Below are 6,055 nucleotides of genomic sequence, written 5' to 3' on the forward strand. Positions count from 1 at the left end.
TCAGAAGAGGTGCGCGCGTCAAACATTTTTTTGGTTTCGGACGTTTCGTTTCTTCGGCACGTGTGGTTTGTCTGTGGCCGTCTGTGAGAGAAATCGGACGCTTGTTCTTTGTTATTTTACCGTAACAAGACAAGACGGGAAAGATTCTTTCTTCCAAACTTACGGCATCATAACCATCAGCGTTTACCGTCAGCGACGATACGGAAGAGAAAAGAAAATGGTGCGCGTCTTTTCACTTTTTGACACCGTATCAAAAAAAAATTACCGTTCAGGCGGAAATGTGTGTGTGTGTGTGTGAGCCGAGAGATAAAAAATAAAAAAGCCACCAAACAGAACGCTTTCAAATTATTTCGTGCGGCGTGCGCATATTTCACATTTTGCCGTTTGACGGAAGCTCGTTGTGTGGAACACAGAAGTGGAGATGGACGGAGTTGAAGGGGGGCGAAGACGGCCCGGTCGGACAAAGTCAAGAGATTGAAATATACGAGAGAATTGGGTGGAAGTGATGGCAAATCTATAAAATTCAAAAATCGGATGAGATGCGAGGACCGCAAAATGTGGCGTCGACTCTGACTCTCTTTTACTACGAACTTCCCTTCGACGGAAGATATCGAGAGCTGAGCTGAGCGCCCGCTGAGTATGGCCGGCGTAATTACAAACGAGTTACGGTTGGAGCTATATCGATTGTACGTATCCCGAACGTTCATCGAACAAGCCAGATCAACTCGGCGCCCGGTAAGATGTACGCTCAGTTATGGCCATGACACACGAAGGGAGAATTCAAACGGCTGTGAGTGTACGGCCCGCCCGGAGTTGTGTGTAGGCAGTGACCTCTCAAGAAAAAACGTAAAAAATTTTTTTTTGACAGTCACCGGTCTGCGACAAGTAATCAGTACGAAACTTGGGTGCAATGCAAAAAACATTTTGAGAATCCTTGCTTGACAACAACGAATCTAACACGATAAAAAAAACGATCCCCATCGGTGTACCGCTTGCTTTTCTCGCGCTTCGGCGCAGAATCGCTTATTCAGCTGCCCTTGGAATATGTTCGTTTCGTGCATACTTGATCTCGGTCATTCTTCGGTGAACTCTTAAAGAATTGCGCACTTTTATAGGGGTAGTCTGGTTGCTTGTCTCGACTTGAAATGATTTGTTTTTTTCCGCCCATGACTTTCTATACGATGCCTCTATGCTGGCCTCTGACCGCGGTTGTTCCGAGTTTTCTCTTTCTCTTCGAAAGTCTTTGCGGAAAATTCTGCCTCGTGTGACCGTTGAGCGGTGAGGTGTGTGTGTGTGTGTGTGTCGTGCGGGGTGATGCGAGAGTGTGCCTCGGCGGTGGAAAAATAAAAATAAAACTCTGAGCCCACAAAAATTTAAAAGATGTATGCTTGTCAGCTTAGTAAAGCAGGCTTGACTTATGAGCATACAGCACGCCACATATGACCGTCGAAAACCGTAATACGGGAAAAAAAGTTGATGAATATATCAAGACCGGTCGAATGAATCCGATTCACTTTGGGCTCATAGACCGTTGAATGGTCTTTGACTTTGGAAATTGAAATGAAAAAAATCCAACAAACGGATCGGATCGGTGTTTCTCTTCACTGGGACTCGCTGTGACACGCCAGGCGTTGCGATCAAAAATTTTAGTTTCCGAAGAAAAAGAAAAAAAACGAAAAACGTGTTGATTTGGTGTGTGTTTGGTGATGCGTGGGCGAAATAAAAACCCGCAACTCGCCGGATGCATATCAAACAAACATACACGAAATACCTGGTTGATCCTGCCAGTAGCATATGCTTGTCTCAAAGATTAAGCCATGCATGTCTAAGTACAAGCCGCTAGACGGCGAAACCGCGAATGGCTCAATAAATCAGTTATGGTTCCTTAGATCCACTCCATCCTACTTGGATAACTGTGGTAATTCTAGAGCTAATACATGCACTCGAGCCTCGACTGCGGGCTTTCGGGCTCGCAGAAGAGGTGCTTTTATTAGATCAAAACCAGTCGGGGCCGGGCTTTCGGGCTCGCGCACCGTACCAATTTTGGTGACTCTGGATAACTTCACGCCGATCGCACGGCCTTCGCGCCGGCGACGTATCTTTCAAATGTCTGCCTTATCAACTGTCGATGGTAGGTTACGCGCCTACCATGGTTGCAACGGGTAACGGGGAATCGGGGTTCGATTCCGGAGAGGGAGCCTGAGAAACGGCTACCACATCCAAGGAAGGCAGCAGGCGCGCAAATTACCCACTCCCGGCACGGGGAGGTAGTGACGAAAAATAACGATACGGGACTCTTCCGAGGCCCCGTGATTGGAATGAGTACACTTTAAATCCTTTAACGAGGAACCATTGGAGGGCAAGTCTGGTGCCAGCAGCCGCGGTAACTCCAGCTCCAATAGCGTATATTAAAGTTGTTGCGGTTAAAAAGCTCGTAGTCGGATGTCTGTCTTCGGCCGGGCGGCGCCGCTCTGAATCAAGGGTGTTGCGTTTCACGCTCTGGGAGCCCGGGTGTCAAAGCCCGACTCTCTTCACGGTCGGACAACATCGCCGGAGTGGTGGTCGGTGCGTCGTTGTTGTATCTGCGGCCAGAGTTGGAAAGTTCTTTCGGGTTCTTTTTTAAATTTTGGTCGTAGTTGACTCGATTCGCTCCACCCAGTCAATCGTTCGGGGTGCCCTTCACCGGGTGTCTCGGGCGGCCGGCAACGTTTACTTTGAACAAATTAGAGTGCTCAAAGCAGGTGTATCCCAACGCCTGAATATCGCAGCATGGAATGATGGAATAGGACCTCGGTCCGATTTTGCTGGTCTTTTACTTTTGGACCCGAGGTAATGGTCAATAGAGACGGACGGGGGCATTCGTACTGCGGCGACAGAGGTGAAATTCTTGGACCGCCGCAAGACGAACAACAGCGAAGGCATTTGCCAAGAATGTTTTCCTTGATCAAGAACGAAAGTTAGAGGTTCGAAGGCGATCAGATACCGCCCTAGTTCTAACCATAAACGATGCCAACCAGCAATCCGTCGGAGTTACTCCAATGACTCGACGGGCAGCTTCCGGGAAACCAAAGTCTTTGGGTTCCGGGGGAAGTATGGTTGCAAAGCTGAAACTTAAAGGAATTGACGGAAGGGCACCACCAGGAGTGGAGCCTGCGGCTTAATTTGACTCAACACGGGAAACCTCACCAGGCCCGGACACTGGAAGGATTGACAGATTGAGAGCTCTTTCTTGATTCGGTGGGTGGTGGTGCATGGCGCGTTCTTAGTTGGTGGAGCGATTTGTCTGGTTAATTCCGATAACGAACGAGACTCTAGCCTGCTAAATAGGTGACGGGTTTTATCAATTGAAACCGAAGGGAGTACGGAGGCGTCGGGATCAGGTGGCGGCGATTCGGGTCTCGGTGGGACTGGTTCCTTTAGTGAGGCAATCTCTCGGCTTGGTTTCGTTGTGCTCTGTTCGTCGGGTGTACGGCCTTCACGGGTTGGTTGCCTGGCGGATGAGGTATGGCGGGGCTTTGTCGGGAATGTCTCGCGGGGGCTGGCTCTATTGTTATTCGGTCGTCGTCATCCCCGGCGATACCTTCTGCTCTCGCGTCCGTCACGCAGTCTTCTTAGAGGGACAAGCGGCGTCCAGCCGCGTGACAGTGAGCAATAACAGGTCTGTGATGCCCTTAGATGTCCTGGGCCGCACGCGCGCTACACTGAAGGAATCAGCGTGTTTCACTCTCCCTGTCCGAAAGGACCGGGTAACCGCTGAACCTCCTTCGTGGTTGGGATTGGGGACTGCAATGATCCCCATGAACCAGGAATCCCTAGTAGGCGCGGGTCACTAGCCCGCGTCGATTACGTCCCTGCCCTTTGTACACACCGCCCGTCGCTACTACCGATTGAATGATTTAGTGAGGCCTTCGGACGGGCTTGTCGGGGTGCCGTCGAGTGGGGAGCAATCTCTGCCCGTGCGGTGCCTACCAACGGCGAGACTGAAAGATGGTCGAACTTGATCCTTTAGAGGAAGTAAAAGTCGTAACAAGGTTTCCGTAGGTGAACCTGCGGAAGGATCATAAACGAACAAGACAAATGTTTTGCGCATATGGCTTTGGTTGAGCACGAAACAACTAAAAGTTGCAAAACAAAAAAACCCCATCAAAAGTCTTTCGGCGTAAGACATCGTATGAACTATGTGTGGGTTGACGGAAGAAAATCATTTATTTTGAACGGGTATCAGGCGCTCTGATGCGCGGTGGTTTAAAGCGGATTCGCCTTTTCAAATTGATTTTTCTTTCCTCTCGGCTCAAAAAAAAACACAAAGTCTTTCGATTTGGTCTATGGCCGTGAGCAAATTCTTCCTGCTTCGATGGTGAATGTCTCTATAGATTCATTCGACCTTTAGCGGCGCTCACAGTGTTGACGTTAGTAGAGTGAAGAATACGATAGCCCGCCTGGGCCGCGAGTACCGAAGGAACAATAAAGGAGATTTTATAAAGTCTTAGTCCCTAAATCAAACACTTTGAAAAATAAAAACTCGGTGGATGGAGAGTCGGAAAAAAAAAAAACATCAAGATTTTGAACGGGTATCAGGCGCTCTGATGCGCGGTGGTTTAAAGCGGATACGCCCAATCGAAATTGTTTTTTTTTGTTTCTCTCTTCGTCTTCGGGATTTTTTGATTCTCGGTGGGGGACGAAAGTGTGAGACTTTACTCTGGACGTTCTTTTCGGGCGTAGATACTCGTGGTTGCGTGCGTGTGCGTCGTATAGACTAACACTCCAAAGCCCGACACTATGCCGTTGAAAACCGAATGTTTTTTAAGCTTGCCCTTCGCCCTCTCGATGAAGTAGGAAGAATTCAAAATCACAATAACACACTAAACCCAAATTCTAGTACGAGTGTTTATCGGAACATTTTCTTTCTGGCTTTCTTTCTCCGCCCTCGCATTCATTTGCTTGGGCGGGTTGGAGAAAAAGAGAGAAGAAAACGAATATGTCGTTTTATATACGACCCTGAACGGTGGATCACTAGGCTCGTGGATCGATGAAGAGCGCAGCAAAGTGCGCTAATCCATGCGAACTGCAGAACACATGGAGCATCGAAATCTTGAACGTAAATGGCGGCCCAGCTTCTCGCTCGGGCCACATCTGACTGAGGGTCGGTCGAATGATGAACGAACAGAGATTTTTTCAGTCTTGGTTTTGCATGTTGGGTCGCGGCGAGATTTATTTTTCACCCGGCCTGACCGCATAAAAGCTCCCGAATCTCTAACGTCTGGGTGCCGCGCGACTTAAGTGTCCGCGATGCCTCAAATACAAAAAAGGGGGAAAAATAAAAGAAGGTTCGCCCTGTTTTGTTTTTTTCCTCTCTATTCAAAAGAAACCTTTTTCGATGGCAAAACAGATGGGAAATTTTTGAGCCAACTCAAAAAAAAATTTTAGAAATAAACACATCTTCTCGAACAAGGTGTCGGCTGCGTGTGCGCGATATACCGCTTCAACGCGAGTTTAGTTGTGTGTGTGCGCCGGGCGTGTCGAAGTGTCGACCACCGCGAATTATCACTCACTCTAACCGCTCGTTATGCAAGCTTGGTTCGCGCACGACGCGTTGTTTCAATACAAAAAGCCGCAGGACGCCCTGTCACTTTTCGTAAATTAATTTTTGCGAATAACGAGAGACTCGCTTTATTTCGAAAAAAAAAAATTTGAACCGGCAATTATTCAATCTTTCCCGGCTTTAAAACGCCAAAGTCTGCCGAGCTAGATAAAGTGTTGTCTCCTTTTGAAAACAAACAATTCATTCTGACCTCAGTTTAGATGAGACTACCCGCTGAACTTAAGCATATCAGTAAGCGGAGGAAAAGAAACTAACAAGGATTCCCTTAGTAGCGGCGAGCGAACAGGGATGAGCCCAGCACCGAACCTCGCGCCCGGTTGAGCGGGTGCCGAGGAATGTGGTGTTCGGGAGGATCGTGCGCGTCTGTCCGGTATCTATCGTCCAAGTCTCCATGAACGGGGCGAGCAACCCACAGAGGGTGTCAGGCCCGTAGATAAGACGAGCCGAGACCGT

General features: G+C 48.6%; 3 non-coding genes across 3 annotated transcripts in view; all 3 read left to right on the forward strand.

Moving 5' to 3' along the window:
• Nucleotides 1–1,768: 1,768 nt before the first annotated feature.
• Nucleotides 1,769–4,064, forward strand: LOC124319343. Its single transcript, XR_006913036.1, has one exon. It is a non-coding gene; the product is annotated as a small subunit ribosomal RNA (ribosomal RNA).
• Nucleotides 4,065–4,994: 930 nt separating this feature from the next.
• On the forward strand, nucleotides 4,995–5,147 carry LOC124319342. Its single transcript, XR_006913035.1, has one exon. It is a non-coding gene; the product is annotated as a 5.8S ribosomal RNA (ribosomal RNA).
• Nucleotides 5,148–5,788: 641 nt separating this feature from the next.
• Nucleotides 5,789–6,055, forward strand: part of LOC124319345 — a 4,576-nt gene continuing 4,309 nt past the window's right edge. The window contains exon 1 of the ribosomal RNA XR_006913038.1: nucleotides 5,789–6,055. This exon is cut by the window's right edge and continues 4,309 nt beyond it. This is a non-coding gene — a ribosomal RNA (large subunit ribosomal RNA).

This window comes from Daphnia pulicaria, unplaced genomic scaffold, assembly GCF_021234035.1.
Source record: "Daphnia pulicaria isolate SC F1-1A unplaced genomic scaffold, SC_F0-13Bv2 h1tg000155l, whole genome shotgun sequence".
In the NCBI taxonomy this organism is placed as follows: Eukaryota; Metazoa; Arthropoda; class Branchiopoda; order Diplostraca; family Daphniidae; genus Daphnia; species Daphnia pulicaria.